The sequence below is a fragment of the Diabrotica virgifera genome, chromosome 6 (genome assembly GCF_917563875.1).
Source record: "Diabrotica virgifera virgifera chromosome 6, PGI_DIABVI_V3a".
Lineage (NCBI taxonomy): Eukaryota > Metazoa > Arthropoda > Insecta > Coleoptera > Chrysomelidae > Diabrotica > Diabrotica virgifera.
This window is the reverse complement of record NC_065448.1, coordinates 235396497-235411412: the sequence shown is the minus strand read 5'-3', so window position 1 is coordinate 235411412 and position 14916 is coordinate 235396497.

The window sequence follows — 14916 nt, the reverse complement described above, 5'->3', positions numbered from 1 at the left end:
CACAAAAAAAAATAATAAAAACGGCGAATTTGACCCCTTATCACTACCCTGATCCCCAACTCTGGTTTCCGGCTCTGGGGATTTAACTTAGTAATGTCATGGTCTACTTATTCCCAAATTTTGGTCTACTATCTCAATCGAGAACGTCGCAAAAAACCCTTTATATTTTTTATATTCACCCCTACCCCCACCCCTTTGTCGGCCACGCAGCGTTCCGCCCCTAGAGATTTTACGTAGTTACGTCATGACCTACTTATTCCCAAATTTTGGTACACTATCTCGATCATAAGCGTCATAAAAAAAATAATAAAATCCGCGACTTTGACCCCTTATAACTACCCTCGGCCCCAACTCTGGTTTCCGGCCGTTGGTGAAAGTGATGTACACAACTAATTCAACATATCCCCGTATAGTTTTTCCATATTACTTATCACGCACAAAATCCGCTTCTATCTCTCCGACTATAAGTCCCATCCCTTTTTAAAGTTACCTATGTAAAACTAAATTTTATTAACCCAAGCACAAATTGTTATAGATAACGAACCCAGTCCAGAAACTGAAATCAAGAGAGGAGTGAGGGAGGGATGTATTATGTCTCCATTACTATTTAATGTATATTATATAGTAAAGTCATTTTTGTACAAGCATTACTATCTCAAAATGAAGGAATATTAATTTACGGAAGATCTATTAACAGCATAAGATATGCAGATGACATCGTGAATATGACAAGCTCTGCTGAACAGGCACTCTGTTATTCTCTTTATTCAACGTGTTTTTGTCTCCTTGTCTACCCGTAGCAGGTAGGAATTCCATCTCTGTTGCTTTTATTTTGTTTTTGTATTTTGTTACCAAAAGTGGGTCAAAAATTTTTTAAACGTTTTTTTTTTGTTTTTTTCCTAAAATTATTTTTTTGCATGGAACAAACTTTTTTAGGTTTTTTGGATCATTCCAAACAGAAAAGGTCTTTAGTGACTTTTCTCTAAAGTTGATAGGTTTTGACATATAAGCAATAATTAAAAATTTAAAAATTGCGAAATTGGCCATTTTTAATCCTCAAAAACTATGTGAAAAATTGAAAATTTGAATGTTGCCAAGGTAATTAGATAGTCTTTAAACATCGATTGATGAAATTCCGAAGAGTTTTTTGCAATACAATATTCCAAACTCCTTTGTTTTTAATTGCTAACCAAGCGTGCGCGACACTATTTTCCACCGACAGTATGGTGCAAATGAAAGTAATAAATTCGTTATTTCGTAAACCGGCGACTTTAAGGGAAAAATCCCGAAACAGGTCGATTTTTATTTTTAAGTTACGATATTGTGGCAGATATGGTATACTAGTGACGTCATCCGTCTGGGCGTGATGACGTAATCGATGATTTTTTTAAATGAGAATAGGGGTCGTGTGGTAGCTCATTTGAAAGGTTCTTCAATTCTCTATTCAGTAATGTAAACATTTACATAATTTAATAAATGATAGTTTTGCTTGTTTTCGATTCAGAGGGTTGCACACCAGCTAGACAGGCTGTTTCTACCATTTCAGGCGTCTTCAGTAGCTTTTGTTAGCGTGCACACCTCAATAGCGTTCAATTTATTTACATAATTATTTATACAGGGTGTCCCAAAAATTTTTATTAAATTAAATTATTTGACAATAAAAGAAGTAGAAGGACACCCTGTATAAATAATTATATAAATGTTTATATTACTGAATAGAGAATTGAAGAACCTTTCAAATGAGCTAGCACACAACCCCTATTCTCATTTAAAAAAATCATCGATTACGTCATCACGCCCAGATGGATGACGTCACTAGTATACCGTATATGCCACAATATCATAACTTAAAAATAAAAATCGACCTGTTTCGGGATTTTTCCTTAAAGTCAAAGGTTTACGAAATAACGAATTTATTCCTTTCATTTGCATCATACTGTCGGTGGAAAATAGTGTCGCACACGCTTGATTAGCAATTAAAAAACAAAGGAGTTTTGAATATTGTATTGCAGAAAACTCTTCGGGATTTCATCAATCGATGTTTAAAGAATATCTACCTACCTTGGCAACATTCAAATTTTCAGTTTTTCACATAGTTTTGGGGATTAAAAATGGCCAATTTAGCAATTTTTCAATTTTTAATCGCTTATATGTCAAAAACTATCAACTTTAGAGAAATGTCACTAAAGACCTTTTCTGTTTGGAATGGTCCAAAAAACCTAAAAAGACTTTGTTCCATACAAAAAAAAAGTTTTAGAAAAAAAACAAAAAAAAAAGTTTAAAAAATGTTTGACCCACTTTTGGTCCTGACAACATGCAAATTTGTTAAAAGGGGTTCTTTTTGAGTAAGATTTTGCAAAAAATCCGAATCGGAATATTTTTCCTAGCGGATGCGCGGTGGCTTTCTGGACTATATACAGGGTGATCAACTTCTGTGACAAAGTCCAATATATCTGTTATTATAAAATATATGAAAAAAAGTTGTTAATAAAAGTTATAGATACCTTTAATGTAGACATTTTAAAATTAGTGAGAAATATACAGGGTCCTCCATAACACGGTGCCAAACTAAAGTTATGTTTTTTTAAATGGAACACCCTGTATTTTATTCAAAATCTGGTTTCTCTACATTTTTCTGATTAAAAAGATATAACACTTGTCTAGGGTTATACTGAGTGTTTCAAAGTTATGAGCACTTTTATCAAAAAATCATACTGATTTGATCGCCCTGTATGACTCTAACAGTATAATATAAACTTATTTTTTTACTGCTGTTGACTGTCAATATTAAAGTAGTTTTGCAACAACGTGCAATTTTTTTATCACTACACAAATTGTATACAGGGTAAGTCAAAATGCAAATAAAAGATTTTCTTCATATTTTTAAATGGAACACCCTGTATTTTATATTACCATCGAAAAGTTCTTTCATTATACTTGCATATCTTTTAAATATTCCCTATACCTAAAGTTATTAGTTTTCGAGATATTTTAGTTTAATTGTCGATAACTCATAGATACGTTTATTACAGTAAATTAATTACCCATAATATGAGAAACCTCCAATGAGTTTGTTAATGATAATTAAAATTAGACTGCATTTCATTTTTTCTCCAATTTTATGGTAAATTATATACAATAACGACAATTTTATATTTACTGACAAAATGATATTAATTTTCCGCGAAGAAATGGAAACTATAAATTGCTGCAAGTTTTTGTTTAAGGTGGCTTTGAAATAATTGACACAAGAACTGTCAGATGTAAGAATTTAAATATCTGTACGTTTTTACTTTTGTTATTGATTATAATTGTTTGCCATATTGTTATAAATGTTACCCAACAATGAATTTTAGTCGTGAAGAAATGACAGACATGATATGGTTTTTAGGAGAGTGTTTCAAAAACTCATTAGTTGCCACAAGAATTTATAAGGAATGGTGTCCACAGCGTCAGCAACCAAATAAGATAGCACTTGACAACTTATTAGACAGGTTTAATCGTACTGGCTCTGTTTATGAAGCAAAGGAAAAAACAAAATTCATTATTACGAATGAAAATTAATTAAATGTTTTACTGCCTGTTACAGACAATCCTCATACAAGTATTCAAAATATTACAAGAGAGCAAGATATAAGTTATGGATCTATCCAGAACATAGTCAAGAAAAACAACAAGCACCCATATCATATACAAAAGAGTACAATTTTGTCAATGGTCACAAAAACAAATAGTGATACTGAGAGATTTTTTTGAGTTTGTCCTTTTTTTTGGAGACGAGGCAACATTCCACAAAAATGGTAGTGTAAACAGACACAATTTTCATTATTATTCCACAACCAATCCGTACTGTGCTCAGACACATAGTCAAACAAGATGGTCCTTAAATGTTTGGGGTGGAATCAAAGGCAATTACGTTATAGGTCCTTCTCTCTATGAGGAATCGGTAAGGGGTGAGGTTTATTTAAATTTTCTAGTGAATCATTTACCTATTCTACTTGAAAATGTACCATTAAACATCCGCCAACATATGAGCCCCTGCTCACCACAACGCACTTCTCAACGATGAACTATTTCCTGAAAGATGGATAGGAAGAGATGGGCCAGTTCACTGGCCACCCAGATCACCAGAATTAAACGAAGGTGACTTCTTTTTTTGGGGTTATATTAAAGACGTAGTCTATAGGGCACCTCCAACAATAGTTGATGATATGAGAGTAAGGTTTCAAAACGCCTTTCAAAGTGTCACACAACAAATGCTTACAAACATCTGTAGGTCTTTTTAAACTCGTCTCCAGGCTTGTGTAGACGTTATGGGAGGTCATTTTGAACACCTTTTATAACATAAGAGGTACGATGAACATTTTTCTTTATTTAATTTAGTTTTTTTAATAAATTTTGATAAATTAAAGTATTGTTATTAATAACTAAGTAATACATGTTGCTATCAACAATAAAACTAAAATATCTCAAAAACTAATAACTTTAGGTATAGGGAATATTTAAAAGATATGTAAGTATAGTGATAGAACTTTTCGATAATAATATAAAATATAGGGTGTTCCATTTAAAATTATGAAGAAAATCTTGTATTTAAATTTTGACTTACCCTGTATACAATTTGTGTAGTTATAAAAAAATTGTACATTTTTGCAAAACTACTTTAATATTGACAGTCAAAAGCATTAAAAAAATAAGTTTATATTACACCGTTAGAAACATACAGGGCGATCAAATCAGTATGATTTTTTAATAAAAGTGCTCGTAACTTTGAAACACTCAGTATAATCCTAGACAAGGGTTATATTTCTAGAATCAGAAAAATGTAGAGAAACCAGATTTTGAATAAAATACAGGGTGTTTCATTTAAAAAAACATAACTTTGGTTTGGCACCGTGTTATGGAGGACCCTGTATATTTCTCACTAATTTTAAAATGTGTACATTAAAGGTGTCTATAACTTTTATTAATAACGTTTTTTCATATATTGTATAATAACAGATATATTGGACTTTGTCACAGAAGTTGATCACCCTGTACAGTGTGTCAACTTGAAAAGTTGCCACCCCCTATAATTTGGTCCCTATAGAAAATCTAAAAATATGCAAAAACACGTCAAATTTATTTGTGAGGGGAACATTTTGTACACCAGTTTTCAACTAAATTACATCAACCCTCTAGCGGGGGCGGACACAACCCCCAAAATCTTTAATGGAAAGGGGGGGTTGAGTGATACCTCATTTTGAAGTTCATCAAATTACCTTTTCAAAAATACCACATGCCTTATATTTCTTTTCTGTACTTTTGGAAAAATCTTGGACTCAATACTCTAAAAAATTTTGGAGTTCTGAACTCGATACTTAATATCTTGGTTTTACTTGATTTTTCCAAAAATACTTCAAAAAAACACTTTAATACTTCAATACCTAAAAAAAATTCAGTTTGGAGTTCAATACTCCAAAAAATTTTTTGGAGTTCTGAACTCGATATTTAATATCCGTACGGTTTCACTTTTCCAAAATTACTGAAGAGTAATATAATGTATGTAGTATTTTTGAAAAGATACTCGAACGATCTTTAAAATGAGGTATCATCAACCATCATCCATTAAAGATTTTGCGGGTTGTGTCCGCCCCCGCTAGAGGGTTAGTGTAGTTTGGTTGAAAACTGGTCTATAAAATGCCCCCCTCACAAATAAATTTGACGTGTTTTTGTATAGGGACCAAATTATAGGGGATGGCGGGTGGCAACTTTTCAAATTAACACCCTATATAGGCTTTCGTTTCTTACTGGTATGGCCATTCCTTCGCGCTTTCTTTTTCATGATTTCAGGTTTTTTCCAGTAATATTTAGAACAGTGTAGGAAATGTGGAGCAACACTGTAGTAGTCCCTTTGTTTTTTAAATGAACTGCATATTGTAACTAAAATTTCTAAGAAACCTCAACGCTTATCTCCCGTACTATAAGGCAATTTTTGGAGAACTCTTGAAAGTATCCATTTAAATATTTAAATTATTAAACTAGTTAGGTTTGTTTTCGATGGCTATATATATTTTATAAAACAAACAACAACAACAACAACAAGCTGGTTATTTAAAACGTTTGCTATGTTAGGTACTTTAATCAAGTTAGTAATAATTATTTATAATCATGTAGGCAAATAATGACATGGGCTTTAGCATACTGGTTTAATAGTCTAGGGCATTTCGGAAAAAACACATCAATTTTTAAATGCAACACTTATCGACTTTCGAAAAAAGTCTAAAAAAATGGGCGACGATGGATAATTGCAGCTACAGTACACAAAATGCATCCAAAACTGTATAAACATGTAAAAATCAATATATCAAGGGCTATATTTTGTAAAATGGGGGCCTTTAAGGTCGCTGAACATGAACACGTCATCAGAACAGACCCCCGGACCACCTGGTGGCGATTTTACAAAACATACCCTCTGTCAGCACAAGCTCCGCCTTCTACGCATACGTGATCCATAACTTGTTGAACTGTAAGTAACGAATATAGAAACAAACACCCGTGTTGAGCTGCCCCCCCCCCACTTCCAAAAATTAAAAAACAAATAGCCTTGATTTATGAGCTATTTATGAGTTTTCATATTCCGCAAACTAAAAATTTTGAGCTCGTTCCACTGAGCAGGAATTTAATACTTTAGTGGGGGGGGGGGGGAGAAAAATGCTGAGAAAACTTAAAATAAAGCTTATATACTCTAAGAATAAACTATTAAATCACGTGCATTTAGATTATTGAGCTACAACCCCTTCGCCAGAAAACCACCCTATCTTCCCGGCTTAAGAGAAAGTTGTACTTAAAATGCATTAAATTAATTATTTGGCGACTACATACCATTTAATAATTTATAAGCTACCAAATTACGCGCATTTAGATCAGTAAATTGCAATTTATTTTGTATAGTGCAGTCACTGAAGGTAAAAATCAACGATTACCTTCAATTTCGGTGAACCTCCATCGATTTTCACGAAAATTGGTCAGTGGTTAGAGGATACCTCAAGAAACAAAGGTGACATGGTACCACCTTGCGCCTTTACCCTGAGGGTGGATACCGCCCCTTCTCAGGGGTGAAAATTATTTTATAAAAAATAACTGCACAAATCTATAAAAGAACAAACTATAAGCAACATTTATTATATAAAGTTATTAAAATAAGTCAATACTTTTTAAGTTACTAAAGACCCAAAATTTTAATTATTCTTGAAAAAAATGCATGTTTTGAAGCGGTTTTTCGTAAATCACTGAAAAACTGTAAGTTTTTACAAAAAAGTTAATAGTAGTTTAATTCGTATAGCTTATATTCTAAGAATAAACTCTTAAATCACGCGCCTTTCGATTATTGAGCTACAACCCCTTCGCAAGAAAACCATCCCATATTCCCGGCTTAGAGTTGTACTTAAAATAATTTAAATTAATTATTTGGCGACTAGATATCGTTTAATAATTTATGAGCTCGCAAAATATACGCATCTCAATTATTAAATTGCCATTTTCTTTCTATAGTGCAGTCACTGAAGGTAAAAATCAACTATGACCTTCGATTTCGGTAAATCTCCATTCATTTTCACGAAAATTGGTGAGCGGATAGAGAATACGTCAAGAGAGAAAATTAACAATAACAACTTAGCCGGGGGTATATGTCACCCCTTCTCGGGGGTGAAAATTACTTTATTAAAAATAACCCCACAAATCAAGAGAGGGACAAATTCTAAGCAAAATTTGTTATATAATGTTATTAAAATAAATCAATACTTTTTGAGTTATTAAAGATCAAATATTTTAATTTTTGTGTTGGTCTGTGCCCATTGAATTGGCAAGTACCTAGCATATTCGAGCAGGGAAACATGGTGCCCTTTTAGCATGTGTTCCATTATATCTATCAACATCGACTTGTAGTCATAAAATTTTACCAAATTATATTGTGTAAACCATATATTATGGGGTTACCACTATATACAGTGTGCTAGTTTCAAACTACTCGGCAGAATGCACTGAAGATGTTCTGTATTAGAACGAAAACGTTTTGCAATCCATAACATTTTAGATAGTTTTTAAATAAACGATTTTATACCAGAATACATCTCGAAGTTTTTTACTTCTGTATGAGTTTTTTTCAAAAAGTATTGATTTATTTTAATAACATTATATAACAAATTTTGCTTACAATTTGTCCCTCTCTCGATTTGTGGGGTTATTTTTAATAAAGTAATTTTTACCCCCAAGAATGGGTGACATATACCACAGGCTAAAACCGCAAGTTGTTATTATCAATTCGTGAAAATGAATGGAGATTTACCTAAATCGAAGGTCATAGTTGATTTTTACCTTCAGTGACTGCATTATAGAAAGAAAATGACAATTCAATAATTGAGATGCGTATATTTTGCGAGCTCATAAGTTATTAAACGATAGGTAGTCGCCAAATAATTAATTTAAATTATTTTAAGTACAACTCTCTCTTAAGCCGGGAATATGGGATGGTTTTCTTCAGAAGGAGTTGTAGCTCTATAATCGAAAGGCGCGTGATTTAAGAGTTTATTCTTAGAATATAAGCTATACCAATTAAACTACTATTAACTTTTTTGTAAAACCTTACAGTTTTTCAGTGATTTACGAAAAACCGCTTCAAAACATGCATTTTTTTCACGAATAATTAAAATCTTTGATCTTTAATAACTTAAAAAGTATTGACTTATTTTAATAACTTTATATAATAAATTTTACTCTTAATTTGTTCTTTTATTGATTTGTGCAGTTATTTTTTATAAAATAATTTTCACCCCCGGGAAGGGGCGGTATCCACCCTCAGGGTAAGGTGCAAGGTGGTACTATGTCACCTTTGTTTCTTGACGTATCCTCTAACCACTGACCAATTTTCGTGAAAATCGATGAAGGTTCACCGAAATTGAAGGTAATCGTTGATTTTTACCTTCAGTGACTGCAATATACAAAATAAATTTCAGTTTACTTATCTAAATGCGCGTAATTTGGAAGCTTATAAATTATTAAATGATATGTAGTCGCCAAATAATTAATTTAATGCATTTTAAGTACAACTTTCTCTTAAGCCGGGAAGATAGGGTGGTTTTCTGGCGAAGGGGTTGTAGCTCAATAATCGAAATGCACGTGATTTAATAGTTTATTCTTAGAGTATATAAGCTATAGGAATTATATCCGCAATACGATATATTTTAAGTTTTCTCAGCATTTTTCTCTTAAGTTAAATCAATTAAAGGGTTGTTTGGGGGTGAAGGGGATGAGCTCAAAAATCGAAACTATATAATTTCGAGAGCTCATAATTAGCTCGTAATTCTGCCGCAAAAACCGATTCAATATTCCTATTTTTAAGTAGTGGGGGGGGGGCTGACTCAGCCCCCACTAAAGTATTAAATTCCTGCTCACTGGAACGAGCTCAAAATTTTTAGTTTGCGGAATATGGAAGCTCATAAATAGCTCATAAATCAGGGCTATTTGTTTTTTAATTTTTGCAAGGGGGGGGGCAGCTCAACACGGGTGAAACAAACTATTCGTACCCGCTATAAACACATTTTCCTAAATATACCCGATCCAAACACACTTCGGTTGATTAGGACATTTTTCCAAACATTCGATTTAAGTGCTGAAAGACAGAGAGGGAATCTCGGAGGAAATAATAATGCAGTTTTATGGTTTGATAAAATTATTATTCTTTAAAACATGCAGTAAAATTCTCAGCATTATCAGAATATGATTCATCCTCTAATACATCTTCATCGTGTAGTGTTAAATATTTTCTTAAATATAATTCAGACATTTTCCATACGTATTTAAATGAAATGACGACAACCAACAAACTGACGACCACACTCAAGACTACTGCATAACATCAAAAGGTTGAAATGGCACCATATGCGCTGGAATCCGGTATATTTAGTAAGATGTGTTGATAGCGGGTACGTATACTTACAGTTCTGGATGACGTATACACAGAAGGCGGAGCTTGTGCTTAGAGCGGGTATATTTTGTAAAATCGCCACCTGGTGGGCAGGGTTACTGCCAAGGCACGTTATCTGGAATTTCGAGGGATTTTAGCACTAAATTGATGCACACATATTAATAAAGGGGTTTTAGGGTCGCTGAACATGAATACACTTTCAAAACCGACCCCCCGGAGCACCTGGTGCCGGTAACGTGCATAGCGGTCACCCTGAGAACTAAGTGCTTCGAGAATCGTATCTGATATCATATTCGTGTTCAGCAACCCCAAAAATCCCCGAGTAATCTATTTGAATCACTTTATTGCCGAAAACCCTTGAGACTCTAAGATGCGCTAGAAATATTTTAGGTAACCGATATTTTCGGCCTTGAGTTTTATTTATTTTTTTTGCTCTATTTAGGATGTTATTTTTAATTTGATTTTTTAAAACTCTTTTAATTTCCTTAGTTTGTTTTGTTTCCTGTTTAAAGTTTTTTTGCAAGTACAAATAGTTGTTTTTATTTCCTGTTATATTCTAAATACGAATGAAAAATCAGTTTTTCTGTGTCCACTTATAGGGCAGTCAATGAGGGTATGTGGCTCCGAATTCCATCCTACTATATCGATTTACGTGATATTTTCACAGTAAGTAGGGAATAGCCCAAGAAACAAAGTCTACCCTATGCCGATGTGTGCTTTTGTCTTGGGGGCGGTTCCCACCCCTTCTCGTGGGTTGAAAATTTTTTACTTAAATAACTACGGAAGTTGCTAGAGAACCTAATACTAAGCAAAAACGGTTCTATAATTTTTTTTCGAAAACTCAATACTTTTTGAGTTATTCCTGGTTGAAAATTGGCCATTTTCATTGAAACATAACACCTTTTCAAACGGTTTTTTGCGAATATCTTAAAAACTATGCATCCAACTAAAAAAACTAGATAAAACATTTTTGTAGCTTATAAAATAACAAAGAGATTCTTTCCTTTATAAATCTTCTAGTTATAGCACAAAAAGAGATATGGTAAGTGAAAAAAACTTGTTTTCTTGGTGCATGCTCAAATCAGTGTATTTAACTTGAAATAACAGAGAAACGGTCGATTTTAGGTGTATAATGCTACCAATAACTTTTGTTGTGCTTGAAAGGGCCTATAAATCAAGCAATATTAAATGTCGATTACATTCAAACTATGCGAGATAAACTGTAAAAAATTTGATGACAACGTATTTTAAGAAAAAAATGAGAAGTATATTTAACCCCTCATCCACAAGAATTTAAATACATAATACATCGTTTTCCTTCTACAATACATTTTACTATAGTGTTTTTTTATGTTCAAAAAGTTGAGCGGGTTTAAAATGAATGGTTTTTGAAAAAAATAAGGTCAAATTATTGAGCGCATTTTTAAATTTTCTTAAAAATCTTCCTATTTCTCCATGTAACTCGAAAATGATAAGAGATGCCAAAAAAAAAGACGCCATACAAAAATGTAGGTTTCTTCTAGAGAAACATTTTGATTTTATTTTTTATAATAGTATCTCTTATCACTTTAAAGTTACATGGAGAAAAGAAGATTTTTAAGAAAATTTAAATATGCGCTCTATAATTTGATCTCATTTTTTTCAAAACTCATTCATTTTAAACCCGCTCAACTTTTTGAACATAAAAATAACACTGTAGTAAAATGTATTGTAGAAGAAAAACGATGCGTTTAAATTCTTGTGGATGAGGGGTTAAATATACTTCTCAATTTTTTTCTTAAAATTCGCTAGTCATAAATTTTTTGCAGCATATCTCCTTTATTTGAATGTAATCGACATATTTGAAAGGAATTTTCAAGCACAATAAAAGGTATTGATGGGAATATACACCTAAAATCGACCGTTTCTCTGTTATTTCAAGTTGAGTACACTGATTTGAGCATGACCAAAGGACAAACTCTTTTTACCTACCATATCTCTTTTTGTGTTATAACTAGAAGACTGAAAAAGGAACAAATCTACTTGATTTTTTATGAGCTACAAAAATGTTTTATATAATTTTTGTAGTTAGATGCATTGTTTTTAAGGTATTCGCAAAAAACCGTTTGAATAGGTGTTATATTTCAATGAAAATGGCCAATTTTCAACCACGAATAATTCAAAAAATATTGAGTTTTCGAAAAAAAAAAATTATAGAACAGTTTTTGCTTAGAATTAGGTTCTCTAGCAACTTCCGTAGTTATTTAACCAAAAAATTCTCCACCCCCCGAGAAGGGGTGGGAACCGCCCCCAAGACAAAAGCACACATCGGCATAGGATAGACTTTGAATAAGGAGATATTTTCAGGCTATTCCTAAAATTTCATTAAAATCCATGCAGTAGGATAGAATTCGGAGGTAATAACCTGTTTTTGCTCTCATTGACTGCCCTATTAACTGGACGCTAGTAACTGAAATGAATATTGACAAAATATACCGACGTTCAGTTAACTGGGCAGTTGTCTAAAGGTGTCAATTTGAAAGATATCTACCAAACATATCAAAACTACTAAGTCGAAGGTAACAAATTTTATTACATCTATTGCAAAAATAACTATTTATACTGGGTACACATTTTTCAAGTAGGCATATGATCGTATAAATAGAAAAGAAATGTACCGTGCTCTGAAAAAATTAAAAATTCCCAAAAAATTAATTAGCTGAATTGAAATGACGTTGACAAAAACGAAAAGTGAAGTAGTGTGAAAAGACGTCTCAGAGGACTTCGAAATCAAACAAGGACTCAGGCAAGGTGACCCGATGTCAACCACCTTATTCAATCTTGTTCTTGAAGTAATAATGAGGAATTGCAGCATAAAAATGGAAGAAACCATATTTAAAACGAACATCAATGTATTGCTTTCGCGGATGATCTAACAATATTAGCAAAATCAAAGAAAGAATTGAAAATAATTGTGAAAAAGATAGAAAAAGAAGCAAATAGGTTTGGCCTTAAGATAAATTAAAAGAAAACTAAGTACATGATAATGGGGGATACACAGCAAGACAATGAAGAGTTTATAAAAATACAAGGGAAGAAAGATTACATATACAAGAGTGGAACAGTTTACCTACCTTGGTGTGAAAGTAAAGGAAAATGGACATGAAGATAAAGAAATAGAATCCAGAATTACAAAAGGTACCAGAAATACGGAATGCTGAGATCCGTAATGAAGTCTAGTTTGTTTCAAGAAAAACAAAAGAAAGAATTTACAAAACAGTGATTAGAGCTACGGTTGTATATGGAGCTGAATTATGGGTTTTGAGAAAGACAGATGAAGAAAGATTAGAAAGATGGGAGAGGAAAATTCTCCGATCAATTACGGAGGCATAAATACACAAATGGGATGGAGAAGAAGGACAAATAAAGAGTTGGAAGAGCTATATACGGAACCAAAAATCACCGAAATAATAAGGGCGCATAGAATAAGATGGCTGGGACATGTAAGATTGGAAAATCACAGAATGACCATGATGCAGGGGCGGCCCGTCGGGGTAGGCAAGGTAGGCGCTGCCTAGCCTCTTCAAATGTACAATACAATAATAAATTATTTATTAATATAAATTACTTATTTCAAAATTGTAATTTATTAATTTTGACACAATACGTAAGTATCTAAAATAAAAAAGCTACTTTTTAATTTCTCTTCGAAGTTGTAATTATTGTACGCTCCTCGTAGTAATACTACTGACTTCTATTTATGGCACTACCCTATGGTCAGGCACTTTAAAATCCGCCTAACCTAAAGAACAGAACAGAATGATATGCGTCTCTCATTCTTTACGCTAAGCACAGCTTGTCTAGCCCTAGTGGACGAGAATTTCCGGGAACTTTTTGGGGCTAGGTTAGGCTACATTTGTTTGCGCCTTCGGCAATGGTTGTCCCGAGCTGCATCTCGGGATAGCCAATTGTATGTTTTAGGACCCTGACTACAAATACTGAAAAAAACTAAAAGTGCGAATTTTGTCATGAAATTTGGTACGTGGGGTTAGAATAATATTTGGAACAACTTTTCCAAATAACTTTTTCCGATATCTCTAACGCGAAGCAAAATATCGAAAATTCACCCTGTTTGTAGATTCGCAGTAGATAGCGTTTAAAATTTAAATTTGAGTTTGTTATGACTATCTTAAAAATGTGAACCATCACACTTAAGCCGCAGTCTCTCTTATGCGATTGTCGCATGCGTTTGACGCAAGCAGCAGTCGCAAGCGATGTTCTGTGCACTCCTCAAATGTAAACTTTATACGGCCGGTCTGTCTTGTGCGTCCGACGCGAGGAATCGCATGCGCCTGCTGCATCGACTGGTAAAGGCGCAGTCTCTCTTATGCGATTGTCGCATGCGTTTGACGCAAGCAGCAGTCGCAAGCAATTAACGCAGTGGTTGGGGTGGTCTCTCTTGTGCGTTTAGACGCATCCGACGCATCAGATATAACAGCTGATGAAAAGCGGGAATTTTAAAAATAATATGTTATATTATCTAATAGCACCAATAACAGTAACATTGCTTCAGAGTAATTTATAATAATATTGATATTGCTTCATAGTAATTTATAATAATATTGATATTTAGTAATTTATAATTATAGTAATACTTATTAATTAATAATAATAGGAATATTTAGTAATTTATAATAATGGTAATAACTTAGTAATTAATAATATTCATTAGTCATTTATAATAATATGTAGTAATATTTAGTAATTTATAATTAGTAGGTAGTAGTAATAGTAGTAAGTAGTAATTAATTTAGTGATAATAATAATATAATTGGTGCATCTACAGAGACAGGTTTATCTTCACATATTAAAAGAGCAAGAATTGGAGGAGAACATTTTAAAAATGATGCTCTCAGATGAAGGTAAACCAAAAAAGAGTAAAACTGATGAAATGTATGTGAATAGGGTTGAAG